Source organism: Schistocerca piceifrons, chromosome 4 (assembly GCF_021461385.2).
Source record: "Schistocerca piceifrons isolate TAMUIC-IGC-003096 chromosome 4, iqSchPice1.1, whole genome shotgun sequence".
Classification (NCBI taxonomy): Eukaryota; Metazoa; Arthropoda; class Insecta; order Orthoptera; family Acrididae; genus Schistocerca; species Schistocerca piceifrons.
Window position 1 is genome coordinate 707,715,465 of NC_060141.1, and position 16,369 is coordinate 707,731,833.

Sequence of the window (16,369 nt, forward strand, 5' to 3'; positions counted from 1 at the left end):
ACAAACCAATTCCAGCTGACAAGTGAAACCTCTATTAACACGTATCATTGTGTTAAGAATCTTACTGTAAATACAAAAAAATGGTTCAAATGGCTCTGAGCGCTATGGGACTCAACTGCTGTGGTCATAAGTCCCCTAGAACTTAGAACTACTTAAACCTAACTAACATAAGGACAGCACACAACACCCAGCCATCACGAGGCAGAGAAAATCCCTGACCCCGCCGGGAATCGAACCCGGGAACCCGGGCGTCGGAAGCGAGAACGCTACCGCACGACCACGAGATGCGGGCTTACTGTTAATACAAACCATGCTTATGTTGTAACAAAGCATTTCATTAATTTCCCCGTTTACAATATAGCATAGGATTTTTATACTATATAATAAAAAACATATTGTTCGAAAACTATGGGATACAAAAAACTAAGCCGATATTTGGATTCAGCTCATAAAAATCTATAAACATCACTTATGAAAGTAAAAAAAGTTTATCAAAAAAATTGTTTTGTTGGCCTGTGTTATCAGCCAACGCATCTGCGCTAACGTGCTGGCAAAACGAAAGTTACAGATATTTAACATCTTTATCTTGCTTGCGGGAAGACTTCTGCTTCCACATGTATATTTCCATTAATACATGTACTCGTAATTCCTACCTTATAACACTTGGTGGCTTCACAGACCACACCACAAAAACTCCCTACCCCATCCTCTTCAGCTCATAGACTGCTACCCACTCTCTTACTCCAACACTACAAACTCAGATCAGAAGCAGTATCTTTGGCTCTGCGGTCATGCACAGTCAGCGATCCGCTTTATAGAGCCCATCAGAGACATACATCGTTTAAAATATAATAATTTCATTTCAGTTTACATTAGTATCATTACAACATACGGGTGCCACACATAAGTGTACCCCAGTATACTCCTTTCAGTTTCTTTCAATTATTAGTGTTTGTGCTTGAGTATTGTGAATAACTTACTTTATTGTGTTCTTACATATTTGCAAAAAATCATCAAAACGATTGAGCCACTTACTTGTTAGGTAAAGTTTTGCCTCACGTCCGCAGTGTGAGAATTACGCAAGGAAAACTTATCTGTCTCGACACACTTGTTCAAGAGAGAAGAAACAGGGGGTGCAAAATAAAATCATATATATGTGGTGTCTGTTCTTTCGAAAACGTTTGAAAAAACAGACACTATTTTTGATCCAGTAGTCAGTATGAATTAAGACACAAAGGGATCAGACACATTGGATGCGAGTGGGCATTGATTTAAATCAATGGAGAAAGTTGAGAACTTTTGCCAGACTGGGGTTTGATCCGGGGTCTTCTGCTTACTGGACATATACTCTGACCGCCTTTTCATTCCCTTCTAATCTTCCATTTTGTTCGTTATTGTTCGTTGCATTCAAACCTAGTGCGCGTACACGCTGAAGAGATCATTGGCCGTCCTCGTCTTAATTTTATTTGGTTTTCATGGGAGGCACACTAGGGTAGTGCATGCAGTTACGGTGACCACTGTGTCCGGATAGGCCCACAGTCGCGGCTGTTTACTCCTCGACTGCAGACGTAGCTTAGCGGTGCATCGTGGTGTTACGACTGCCACTTGGTAAAACTACACTGGAGAGCCAAAGACACTGGTACACCTGCCAAATGTCGTGTAGGGCCCCAGTGAGCACGTAGCAGTGCCGCAACTCGACGTGGCATGGGCTCGAATAATGTCTGAAATAGTGCTGGAGGGAATTGACAACATGAATCCTACAGGGCTGTTCATAAACCCATAAGAGTAAGAGGAGATAGAGATCTCTTCTGGACAGCACGTTGCAAGGCATCCCAGATATGCTCAATAATTTTTTCATGTCTGGGTAGTTTGGTGGCCATAGGAAATGCTTAAACTCAGAAGAGTGTTCCTGGAGCCACCCTGTAGCAATTCTGGACGTGCAGTTGGGCAGTTCCAGGAGGACGATGCGACAGCATCGTCCTCCTGGAACTGCCCAACTCCGTAGGAATGCACAGTGGGCATGAATCGTAATAGGTGATCAGACAGGATGCTTATGTACGTGTCACCTGTCAGAGTCGTTTCTAGACCTGTCAGCCGTCCCATACCACTCCAACTGCACACGTCCCACATCATTACAGAAGCTCCTCTAGCTTGAACACTCCCCTGCTGACATGCAGGGTCCATGGATTCGTGAGGTTGCCTGCATACCCGTACACGTCCGCTCGATACAATATGAAATGATACTCGTCTGACCAGGCAACATGTTTCCAGTCATCAACAGTCCAATGCCTGTCATGATGGGCCCAGGCGATGCGTAAAGCTTTGTGTCGTGCAGTCATCAAGAGGTACACGAGTGGGCCTTCGCCTCCGCAAGTCCACATCGCTGATGTTTCGTTGAATGGTTCGCACGCTGACGCTTGTTCGTGGCCCAGCACTGAAATCTGCAGCAGTTTGCGGAAACGTTGCACTTCTGTCACGTTGAACTATTGTCTTCAGTCGTCGTTGGTCCCGTTCTTGCAGGGTCTTTTTCCGGCCGCAGCGACGTCGAATATTTGATGTTTCACCGGATTCCTGATATTCACGGTACACTCGTGACACGGTCGTACGAGAAACTCCCCACTTCATCGCTATCTCGGAGATGATGTGTCTCATCGCTTTTGCGCCGACTGTAACACCACGTTCAAACTCACTTAACTCTTGATAACCTGCCATTGTAGCAGCAGCAATCGATCTAACAATCGCGCCGGACACTTGTATTATTAAGGCGTTACCGACCGCAGCACCGTATTCTGCCTCTTTACGTATCTCTGGTTTTGAATTTGCTTGCCTATACTAGTTTCTTTGGCACCTCTGTGTATTATCAAGTGCTGTTGAAGGGTTCGGCTGTACATCTCGCGGGATTGTAAGTACTGAAGATTACTATATAACCCCCATTTTTATTTAGCGAATTGGAAAAGTTTTCTACTGCTGCCTTGTTCACCGTGTCGGAATCTCTCAGGAAAAGCACGTAAACATTTTCGTCCGACAAGGACACTTGTCATGTTCAGCCACAGATTTGGAAATCCATGAATGGTTCCACGATAACTTGCTTATTACAGGAGGTAATGCAAAATTCACTCATCCTAATAGTAAAAAGTATTGTGTGTTTGTCAAATTGTATAATTCCGTTTTGTTGGACAAGACTTAAATGAAACCTTCGGGACAGTTTCAACTCAGTCTCCGTGATGATTCTGCTAGCGTGGCTGGAATTTGTAATGCTACCAGTGAGCTAAAGACTGTTAGAATTTTGATCACCACCCCATCCCCCCACCCCCCCTACAGAACTAGAAAATAATGAAATAATGACTTAGTACAGGTTGTTAGCAAACATGGCCAGGTTAAACACATTGAATTTGAAACTTTTTTTGAGGACCAAGATACAGCAACGTAGCAGGCTGCAATATTACAGGATGTGGCACCTACCTGTACCGAACTCGATAGCAGTAAAGCTACCCAAATAGCGGATACGGAACCACCGCTGATCAGTTTGATGGCGACTTCCCTCCTATAGTGAAAGGAACAGGAAAAGCATCTCTGGACGTACAGACAGGTAACGTATAAGTGTAGGAAGTACCGAAGTCCCGAGTAATTGCTATGCAAGAAACCACTAAACAAGTCGGTGACGCAAAAATTTATCCGAAAGATTGCGACAAAGAAATGATAGCGGATGAGCAGTTAATTCCCAGTGAAGGAAATAAGAGAAAAAGCCAGTCACTGGAAGAGGAAAACTCAAACTCAGATGTAGAAGAAGATGGCGGGAGTTCTTACCAAACACCGAGGAAGCAGAAATCCGATAAAGTAATGAATTTACATTCCGGAATTGAGACTGACGCACCTGTGGCAGTACCTGTGGTATATCAGTCACCTATACCAGACCTAACACCCCCAGAGCCAAGCCACTCCGGAAAAGGGAAGTAAACAACAGCCGATGGACAGAGGAACCCAACATGCTACGCAACAAGAGCTGAGTGAGGCCTCGACAGCCGACAAGTTATATTCTCATAGTAAACAAAGAAGCAAAGCAGGACACGCTTCCAAAACAACTTTCATTGTCAAAAAATGGTTCAAATGGCTCTGAGCACTATGGGACTCAACTGCTGAGGTCATTAGTCCCCTAGAACTTAGAACTAGTTAAACCTAACTAACCTAAGGACATCACACACATCCATGCCCGAGGCAGGATTCGAACCTGCGGCCGTAGCGGTCTCGCGGTTCCAGACTGCAGCGCCAGAACCGCACGGCCACTTCGGCCGGCACTTTCATTGTCACTAACGACTCGGCTGAGAACACCGCTAGGAACTTTGAACAAGCCGGCAGCAGTCAGACGTTGCTCAAACCATGACGCACTGCAAAATCGTCACAGGTGAAGCCCAAACCTTATTTAAACGTGGCACGTAGCGAAACGAAGACTGAAGAAGTAAAAGAACACCGAAAAGACGGAGGAAAGGTAGATATGCCAATCGCACAAACAAAAAATGACCCTGGACTAAAATATTAAAGACGTGAATAAGTGGTGACACATTAAATGCTAATTACACGGAAAATAGGAAGATGCTCACGTTTTTAACGTTAAATATTTGTGGGATAAGATAAATATTCTGAGGAAATGTCTTAGAACTAACGATATCGATATTGCCTATTTTGGTCGTTTGCGAAGAGATAGATTCCTTTCAGTCAAATAATGTATGTAATGACGTTGATCTTGGGGGCGGGGTTGCTGTATTTTAACCAGGAATGTATTAGAGTTACAGGACGTGGAAAAAGAGATGAGAGGACGCATAGTCAAAGGCGTTCTAAATGGCTTAACCCTTTTAATTGGCTCTGAGAACTATGGGACTTGACTTCTAAGGTCATCAGTCCCCTAGAACTTAGAACTACTTAATCCTAACTAACCCAAGGACATCACACACATCCATGCCCGAGCTAACCCTTTTAATTCTCTATGCTCCCACCGCAGCAGATAGAAGAGCTGCAGGGGCAAAGTTTTTTTTTACCGGAGATGTCCCGTATTATCTGAGGCAGGCAAAAGACGACATCATCATTGCAGGAGATTTTACTTGTTTACTCATGGCTATCGTAGGATTATCAGCAGTAATGGGTGATTATAACGAAGCAGCAGAGGCAAAGATGAACAATGAAATAACACAGCTCTTGTGGCTAAATGAATGTGCTCGCCCCATGCCATATCCCTTCACCGAATGTGTCGAAATAAATGGAATTGCTATGAATTAAATTCAAGAAAAAGATCAAGTTAATTGACGTCAATTCTAAAGAAATCGTACACAAAATTAGATGTGCGCTTATAGCGAATAGCACGAGACAAACATCATTCAAAGGATCGAATGTGTAAACATAATGGCCCTATCGACTAATGTGGTACGTTGCATAAATCATAGCAATCGGTAGGAAACGTATCGCCCAAGTCAAAAAGTACTTAGGCTGGTTTATTTGGAAAGGTGATTTCTTTTAGGTAGCCATGGATCAAATGACGAAACCACTTAAAGAAGACGGTCTAGCCTTGAGAGATTCTGAGAAAAATGTTCAGCACTTTTAGTGAAAAACCAGACTCATAAATTCTCTCAAACTACCACCTAGTTGGTCGGACTTATTAAAAGCTGGATGGGGTAATGCGACGGGAAATACAGGTGACAAGAGGATGCCAGCAAGTGTAATTCGGCCTTGCAAACTGCAACATTTGCTTTAGAGAAGACTCTCTATGTAAGGTCCTATACTACAAAGAAAATATTAGAAGCCATTGGGAACAATACTCCATGCCCCCGGCAAACACGACAAAACATAAAGACTTAAATGGGAAGACGGTTTGGTCAAATTTTGCGGACAAATCCTTAAGATCACGGTTGTGCTCAACAGCTTACATGTTTATATATGATTTAATCCTAACGGCTGCGCAACTCCACACAATAAAACTGGCTAGTCATCCGTACTGCCCTTGCTGTTAACTGATTGACATTGCCATACACTGAACTGCAGGTTGCACCAAAATTGCAGGTCTCTGGAAACTCACAAAGTTTAAATCACAGGATTGTGTTAATGAAAGTTTAAATCACGGGATTGTTATCAATGAGTGTTAATGAAATAAACAGCAAGAAACTAACAAACTCATATGGTTTATATACTCTTTGTCCTACTACGTCTTTAACGATGGAGGAGAGTCTATAAATGACTTTAAACAACACCTCATTCATGAATAACAACAGATTCTTAACACTCAATCGACAAGAAAAAGTTTTTAACGTTTATCGACATCCTTTACAAAAAACAGGGGAAACAGAGAAATAACCGACGAACAGAGATATAATGACAACGTAACCGTCCCCAAATAAAACGCGTGCTTTAAAGTTTTATCTCGTGTATACTACTTATAAATACAGATTTAGACATGTAAAGAACTAATACTCTAGTACCTAAACTGACGTTTTGATATTTATAAGCTACCGTGATCCAAGCACAAACTACCGCAGTTTTCCAGCGAGATTCACACTCATGAAGAAATAAATTTAATTACTTATGTAGAAGACTGAACTTAGTTTCACCACAGAAGAAGTTTCTATTAAGTAAGACTTTAAGTTTCAGTTCAACAGGATCCCGACGATAAGAAACATAAAAACAAATCAATAAAAATGAAGATAAATGAGATTACAATACAACAACAATAAAAGAAATTTTAAAACATTATAGGAGGCACGTAAACTTCGTATTCTAGATGCAAAGAAGCCAAGCCTATGAAGGCATTATTGGTGAGAGCAAGGAAGGGTTACAAGGGGAGATGGGTGGCCTTATATATAAAAAAAGTATCCAGGGCATCTGCCTGGTTGCACGAGACACTGGTTCGATTCCCAGCCCGACGTATGTTTTCAACTGATTTAAATCAATTCCCACTCGCAGCCAATGTTTGTAATTCATTTGTGGTTTAAAACCACCATGACAATTGTATGGTAATGACTTGCTACAGAGGATTAAAAGAAGCTACTGGTAGCGCAGTTGATGATCTTACAAAACATATGCCGACCTAAGCCTGACCGATAACCGTGGATTTCAGGCTCTGGCTTCTATCAATATGATCAAACACATTTTTTCTAAAAACATACTGAGGCATGTTGTCTGAAGGCATATTTACTATGAGGCACGAACAGAAGTTATCTTAAACCCGAAAATTGATTCATTGACCTTCTCTTTCACAATTTACCTAATAGTTAGCAAGTAAGTAGATGAAACTGCCTCGCCATTCGACTGGTAATTAAGTAAGTTGAAGTGAATGAATTCTGGGAAACGACAAAATCCATCGGAAACAAATAAACGAAGAGAGTGATTCTACATTTGTTTCCTGTGCGATACATTTCAACCCAGCGAACCTGTTGACAAAGTTGCCACCAGCAGGAGGTGTATTATAGGCTAGCAGCTTGGGAACTGCTATCACTTCCGTGAGATTCCACGTAGAAGAATAACGGCACATTTGGAGAACGCTACTACAGTAAATGTCACCAAGTTGACAGCGAATCCGGCGCCAGCTGCCTCAGCAACGTTGTCACTTTAATTGTCTGCACCAGACTTCTTGGGATATAGGACTCGCCAGTTGCCGTCACAACTCTTCTGCAGTCTTACACGGGATCATGAACCAACTTGACATCATATTTCGAAAAGAAAAAGGCACACTTGCAAGGTATCAGTCCCAACAGTCGATCCCGCTCTAGAAGTTGGGTCATTATTGAGATGGTACGTAGTTAACGGTAGACATGCGACCATATGCTTACCATTATGCCCCAAAACGAGGTGCATAAAAAAGGAATTTTTCCATGATCAAACATCGGGTTCTATTGGTGATAAAAGTTGGGGTCACCTGTTTTCGATAGCCCGTGGGCTGGTACAATTTGTACATCCAACAGAAGGTCCAGCTTAGTGTCACTATCCTACGGCACAGGGTCAAATTACACAATTCCTCCTGCTAAGCCATATACAGCAAATCGGTTGGTCCTTTTTGCATTTGATTTGATCTACAGTGGGCTTGGTGGGACCTTTCAAGGCACTATCAGTTCATCGGCGGTTCCTCGGAAGAACCCCCCCAAAAAAAGGGATTTTACTATGTTTTCGCATACATCAGCGAGCCAAAACCCTACCAAGGATTCCAAGACGGCTATGCCCAGAAAATGGCTGCAATTTTTACGATGTATTCCTAAAACTCTGGTCTCAAACAGCCTTCAAAATTTTCTACACTACTGGCCATTAAAATTGCTGCACCAAGAAGATGACGTGCTACGGTCGCGAAATTTAACCGACAGGAAGAAGATGCTGTGATATGCAAATGATTAGCTTTTCAGAGGATTCACACACGTTTGGGGCCGATGGCGACACCTACAACGTGCTGACATGAGGGAAGTTTCCAACCGATTTCTCATACACAAACAGCAGTTGACCGGTGTTGCCTCGTGAAACGTTGTTGTGACGCCTCATGTAAAGAGGAGAAATGCGTACCATCACGTTTCCGGCATTGATAAAGGTCGGACTGTAGCCTATCGCGGTAGCGGTTTATCGTATCGCGACATTGCTGCTCGCGTTGGTCGAGATCCAATGACTGTTAGCAGAATATCGAATCGGTGGGTTTATATCCATACGGAACGCCGTGCTGGATCCCAACGGCGTCGTATCACTAGCAGTCGAGATGACAGGCATCTTATCCGCATGGCTGTAACGGATCGTGCAGCCACGTCTCGATCCCTGAGTCAACAGATGGGGACGTTTGCAAGACAACAACGGTCTGCACGAACAGTTCGACGACGCTTGCAGCAACATGGACTATCAGCTCGGAGACCATGGCTGCGGTTACCCTTGCCGCTGCATCACAGACAGGAGCGGCTGCGATGGTGTACTCAACGACGAATCTCGGTGCACGTCATTTTTTCGGGTGAATCCAGGTTCTGTATACAACATCATGATGGTCGCATCCGTATTTGGCGACATCGCGATGAACGCACATTCGTTATCGCCATACTGGCGTATCACCCAGCGTGATGGTATGGGGTGCCATTGGTTACACGTCTCGGTCACCTCTTTTTCGCATTAACGGCACTTTGAACAGTGGACGTTACATTTCAGATGTGTTACGACCCGTGGCTCTACCCTTCATTCGATCCCTGTCAAACCCTACATTTCAGTAGGATAATGCACGACCGCATGTTGCAGGTCCTGTAGGGGCCTTTCTAGATACAGAAAATATTCGACTGCTGCCCTGGCCGGCACATTCTCCAGATCCCTCACCAACTGAAAACGTCTGGTCAATGGTGGCCGAGCAACTGGCTCGTCACAATACGCCAGTATTGAATGATGAACTGTGGTATCATGTTGAAACTGCATGGACAGCTGTACCTGTACACGCCATCCAAGCTCTGTTTGACTGAATGCCCAGGCGTATAAGAGCCGTTATTACGGTCAGAGGTGGTTGTTCTGGGTACTGATTTCCCAGGATCTATGCACCCAAACTGCGTGAAAATGTAATCATATGTCAGTTCTAGTATAATATATTTGTCCAATGAATACCAGTTCATCATCTGCATTTCTTCCTGGTGTAGCAATTTTAATGGCCAGCAGTGTAGATATCTTTTCGGTTTGCAAGATGCAGAGGTTCAAAGTAACCCTACTTGTGCACATAAAATGCGGCATGAGGCGAAAACGTAGTTTATAAGGTGATGTAGCACGAAGGAACATATGTGAAGTGTCTCCGTTATCATCAGAAGGGTTCCGGGAAGCCCAAGTAGTAGTACTGAAGACCATAAAAATTTTTATGCACGTAAAATCCGGTCTGAGATGTAAAATTAGTTTAACGATATTTCGATTTCACAAAAGTAAACTACCAAACTTGACTGACCGATCAAGTTTATTTTTTCACATGAGTGACATGCCCCGTTGTGGTAGGGGAAAGAAGGGAAGCAGCGGAAAAATGCTTCTATAGGAGCACAAAAAAGACGAGTATGCTTCTCTTTATTGAAGGACACTGACTGAAAAGTGGGGTACCAGATGTCTCATTCTACCTTTTGCAGAGCCTTTAAAAATTTTAGCAAAAAATTGGTCTGCAAACATATTCGCGCTTTTTCACGTTCAGAGTGATGGAGGCAGTGACAGCGGGAAACAGACAGAGAAGTAAAAATACTGGAAAACAGTAGACAGTGGCTGTGGTGTAGAAAGAGCGAAGAAGACAAAGGCAGTGTGAGAGAAAGAGAGGAACAGTGACAGTGGAACATTGTAGAGAGTGAGAGAACAGTGTTAGGAAAATATGAAGGAGAATTGCAAGTGAGAGAGAAATAAAAAGGAGAAAGTGGAAGTGGGTGTGAGCCAATAATAATGAAAGACAGCGTTTGTGACAATGGCATCGAGTAAGAAAGAGGACAGTGACAGTAAGAAGAGATAGCAGTAGTGGGAAGGAATGGATGAGATAGCAGGAAGAGAGAACAAGAGGGAGACTGTAATAGTAGGACAGAACGAAGGACACTTTGGCTGTGACACAGGAGACAGTGACAGTTGGAGAGCCACAAAGAGATAATGAAAATGGGGTGGGCCGAAGGTGCGAGTGAGAATGGGCAATTGGCAGATGATGGGCATGAGAGGCTTACAGCGATGGACTAGTGACTCTGAGCGAACTATAGTTACGCAGTTTGCGGGAGTGAGAGGCGAGTTGTTTGTTAAAAAGACCTCGAATATGTCCGTATACCAATATTTTTGAAGATGCTGAGGGAGGCAGAATAAGGCAGCTGGTACCTCTTCTCAGTCAGAATCTTTTAATAAAGGGAAGCATACTCACCTTTTGAGTGCTCCGATAGGAGCATTTTTTCACTGGCGAGTTTTTGAATGTACGGCTTTCAGACAAACGCGCGCACCGGATGTTGTCACTCTCTCCGCCCCACTGCCGCCTCCTAATCTCCGAGCGCGAGATTAGCGCTTACAGGAGTGCGCCTTGTGGCTAGCCGCTTTGCGGTTGCATTTTCCCCACATGCAAGTAGAGGAACGCGTCTCCCCCTGTGGTATGGCGAGACTCCTGTGCCCCCGTGCGGACAATTCAGACACACGCACTACTTTGCACCGGTGTATGCGCCTCCTTGCCTCGTCATGCAACGGCTGCATGCACCTAGTGCGTACGGAAAGCCACAAAGACATAAACCACCTGTGGTGTAGAAAGGAGTAACAACCAGAGCGCTCCAATTCACGGAATGTTTTGAAGGCGAGGGTAGAGGTGGGGGAGGGGGTCAAGACTGACACCTTGTTTTGAAATCTTGTTTGAGAACATATTTTACACGAAAAAAAGGAAAGTAGTATGAGCACGTAATACCTACTCTGCAGCTGAAGCTTTCAAAGTAGAAAATAATGAGCACCATCTAGTATAAGCACCAGCGCAATCTCGGTACAGTTTCAGTCTACTTTTAATCTGTATACCAGCAACCCATGCATACTTAGAGCGCACATCAACTACTGTTAGTAAATAATTATAGCCTGAATTATTGTATTTTGTATTTGAAATCAGGTCAGCTACATCAGCCTGAGGAAAGTTATCAATTCATTTTGTGATAAACACTCGTTTCGGATAAATTTTTCATGCTGAGTGATGCAGTTCTTCAGCTCATTTAGCTTGCATGTGAATGAAATGAGTCCAGGAAAAAACAATAGGAGCTCAGCAGAATGAGGCGTCAACAATAAAATATAGCATTTTATATCAAGCAGGCGAAGGGGAAAGTCGCCCACACAAGGAAATAAAAATGCTCTACATGTAATTTTTTTAATATCAATAAACATTACATTTCTTTCATTGTTCAACAACACGCTCTACTCCACTCATAACCGTTAGACAGGTAATCTCATACATGTAAGTGACAATCATGCCACCACTCACCCAACAATTTGACATGTAACTTAACATGTCACTGTTTTGTACTCTTAAACACACATTTTCAGAGTGCTAGAAGTGAAGGACACATCTGCACGTCATCTTTCGGCAACCAGTCCTTAACCCATTTCACTTTCTTCAAACTGTTTACAAAGACACATGACTCAAATAGTTGAAATGGCTCTGAGCACTATGGGACTTACCATCTACGGTCATCAGTCCCCTAGAACTTAGAACTACTTAAACCTAACTAACCTAAGGACATCACACAACACCCAGTCATCACGAGGCAGAGAAAATCCCTGACCCCGCCGGGAATCGAACCCGGGAATCCGGGCGCGGGAAGCACATGACTCAGATGGCATAACTGAGTGTGAACAATTCAGTGCCATCTACAATGACACATCAGCTCATATATATATATATATATATATATATATATATATATATATTAGTGTTTAACGTCCCGTCGACAACGAGGTCATTACAGACGGACACATCAGCTGAGCCAATGCTGTGATGGTGGTGACTTTTCAATTGTTAAATCTTGTCATGGGTGATGCGTGCTGCTAATGAATGGACATTCCCAGGTAGCCAAAGATGACAGGACTTCATTAATACAGCACATCAAAGAAGTTCAACAGAAATCAGCTCCCGAGATAATAAAACTAAAAGATAGTTCAAGTCTGATAAGAACTGGACGTCATGTAGTGTACTCTCCATATGTGAGTTAGCTTCTAAACCTCACAGATCACTATTTGTCCTAGTAGTGTAGCACTGTTGTAGCCAGAAAATGTTCATTCCCGAATGTAGTCTATGGCTGATACTCTTACGATGGCTTGGCAATTTTGATGTGGTATGTGAGGCCTTCTGTTATCATTGGTGAGTACCGGATGCTTGGCTAATGGAATTCTGATTGTGGAACTACTTGTGCACTTTTGTTAAGACCAGAGAACTCCTGATGTTGACTGACTGGTGAATGGCTGGGAGCAGCCTCCTATAATTCCGTCTGGAGGAGAAATACCAAGAAATCATGATAGTGGCTTGTGGCTCGCAGAGTCAAGCTAGTGCCAATTACAACAGTGCCGTATACAGCGAACGTAGCACCTCCTGGTAGCCCAGCAGCTGTTGGAGTTGTGATATCCTGTAATTGTGTTGGTGGTGCCTTCAGGGTCGGCAACCACAGTACAACCGCGTGTCGTTTGCCATACGCGCTACCCAAAGTTACAGCATTCGTCTGTCTAACGGAGGAGATGGTAGAGTCATCTCACTGGAGTTAGTGACTATGACACAGATGACAGCTGAGCATACGGTACTACTAAACACTCTGCTGAAATTATATCCAACTCACAGTAGTGTGTTGAGCATTATATTATCAAATTACCAGAAACTATGGCACAACTATGAGCACTACTCAACATCCGAAAAGGAAGTTCCTTCAGAACAAACGGATTGTCTTTAATATAGAAACGTTGTCAATCAAAGAAGATGGGGTATATGTTTCTGAAAAAAAAATATAGCCCTGCTCCTGAGCATGCAAGAGTGTTTACCGTACCTTAATTTTCCTCCTGCAGTGCGTACATAACTGTGGTGACGTGAGAGTGTAAACGCAATTTACACAGGGGAACCTGGGGCAGAACGCTAATGCTAACAATAAAATGACCACAGTTCAATTAAAATGTCAGAGAAAAAGCTAAAAAAAAATTGCATGATATTTAATATTTACTTCAAACAGTGAAACAAAGAAATCTGATGTAAAGGTGCACAGACGACAACTAAAATATTAAAGACGCTAATAATTGGTCTGTTGTTCCCGAGGCCTGCGGCAGAACGGAACCACAACTGATAAGCTAAAGCTCTCAACTCCTTCATTATGAATTGAAACAATTTACCTTCCATGTCTTTTAAATAAACCACAAGGTGTAACTGTTGCTCATTCGAGAACACACGAAAAAGTTTTCCCTTTTGAATGTCAATCTGAAAAATCGCATTTTAAGTCCGTTCTCAACTGGTAGCTGAAGATTTGTTTTAGGAGCGTTGAAATGAATATTGGCTTTCCTAAGTCCCATTTCCTTTCACACAGGAGCTACCACTGCTTCCCATGTGGTTTCTGTAGATCAACTTTGACGGTTAGTTTTGGGTTCGTAACTTCTATCTATGAATAAAGAAGAACTGTCTCTGGCAATAGTATAAAAAAACCTGAAGATATAGTAACGTACTAGGATAAGTCAATTATTATCGGCAAAGTAGTTATAAAATTTTATTGTAATCAAATAGGAAACCTACAAGAACATCATTTTTTGACATAGCCTTCTTGCATCTCAACGCACTTGGTCCATAGTTGTACAAGCTTCCTGATGACCTCATAAAAGAAGGTTCTCGGTTGAGCTGCGAGCCAGAAATAAACCGCTTCTTTCACTGCTTCGTCTTAGGCAAATTAACGGCCCCTCAATGCCTGTTTGAGTGGACCAAACAAGTGATAGATGGGGCAAGATCGGGACTATATGGAGGATGATCCAGTACTTCAAATTTGAGTTTCTGGAGCGTTTCAGCAGTGTGGGCAGCAGTATACGGACGGGCATCGTCGTGCAACAACACAACACCCTTTGACAGCAGTCCTCGGCGTTTGCTTCGAGTTGCAGGCTTTAGCCTGGCAGTAAGCATCTCACTGTAACGTACACTGCTTATTGTTGTGCCCCTTTCCCCATAATGTTCCAGTACTGGATCTTGTGCCTCGCAAAAAACCGTAAGCATCAGTTTTCCTGCGGACGGTTGCGTCTTGAACTTTATCTTGCACGGCGAATTTGGATGTATCCATTCCATACTCTGCCGTTTACTCTCCGGCTCGTAATGATGGATTCATGTTTCGTCACCAGTAATGATCCTGTCTAAGAAGTTATCCCCTTCGTTACCATAGCGATCCAAATGTTTTTTGCAGATATCCAAGCGCGTTTGTTTATTCAACTGTGTGAGTTGTTTTGGGACCTATCTTGCACAAGCTTTATGAAACCCAAGTGTGTTGTGGATGATTTCGTAGTCAGAACCGTGACTATTTTGCAGACGATGTGTCACTTCGTCAATAGTTAATCGTCTGCCTAATAGAATCATTTCACGTGAACGCTCAATGGTTTCTTCATTTGTGACGGTAAACGGTCGTCCGGCTCCTTCATCGTGCGTAACACTAGTGCGACCATTTCGGAATTTTTCAATCCATTCGTAGACACTCCGTTGTGGCAAAACACTGTTCCCGTACTGTACCGAAAGTCTTAGATGAATTTCGGCCCCTGATACGCCTTCCGACCACGAAAAACGGAACACTGAACGTTGCCCTTCTTTGGTGCAAATAGAGAGGGGAGCAGCCATGATTAACAGCACAGCAACGATAACGAAACTAACGTAGCAGGTTGAAAATTGCGGAGATATAACAACAAATAAACAAAGCATGCGTCATCAACGTAAAACAACAGTATTATCAAAATAAACAAAAATATAACTAAATTGCGGATAATAATTGACTTACTCTCGAATCTTAGGAGTATTCGAATAAATGTGAATACAAAAATGCAAACACTAGCAAACAATGGTAAGCTATCTGGGACTCTACGAAACATATGTCTGAGTAAATCCAAACTGCTTCATTAGCCGCTAATTTCAGCACAAGATTTCGTTGATCGGCCTTTCTTGTACTCTAGAACACACTCTTTCTTTATCTTGAACAAAACGGCAGGTTGCAGAGACGATAAACACATTCTCATGCCGAATAATTACGCTTTTTACCATCGGCCTGCATGATTTGAAGAACTCTCTTGCGGAGCTAATTTCATCGTGACGAATTAGACGACTGGCTTGAGCTATATCTTCTTACACATCGGCTAGTCCCAGCTTTGAAATGTTCTTGGCGGCGTAGTGAGTAATAGCTTCATTTTATCCACAAGGTTGTGTGCCCATATTGGCAATTCACAATTATAGAAAGCGCTCATTATTGTCATTAGTGAGCCATTTTTAATTATTTCTTTGTTTTGAAGTACAGAATCGTCCTCCACTTTGAATGAACTCTACTGAACTCCGTGGAACAATACAAGTTTGTTGGCTTGGCTCGTGTAAATTCGTGTAGTCTTCTTCCGCCGCCGAGCAGTGTCAGCAGTGCGCAAGTAGCAGCATTACTGCATTTACTAGGCAATCTTGTATTTTAATAACCGTTTAAATTTTGTCGATTTGTTTGCGCTCTCTGTAGATTAGTTCAGACGGTCTTTGCAAAACAGTTTTTAGCATGGATAGGGACTGCAACTGCTGTGTTCGGAAGCAGGCTCAGTTGGCATCCCTTCGCTCCCAGCTTCAGGCAGTGATGGCTTCGGTCACACAGCTTGAGGCTGTTGCCAGTGGGCATCACTGTGGGGCTCCGGATGGGGGTTTGTTGGGGACGGCCAGCTCGTCCCACGCATC

At 43.1% G+C, this 16,369-nt stretch overlaps 1 protein-coding gene across 1 annotated transcript in view; it reads left to right on the forward strand.

Moving 5' to 3' along the window:
- The window catches only part of LOC124796121, a 387,418-nt gene that overhangs the window by 299,834 nt on the left and 71,215 nt on the right, over window positions 1-16,369 (forward strand). The gene's annotated exons all lie outside the window — the stretch shown is intronic.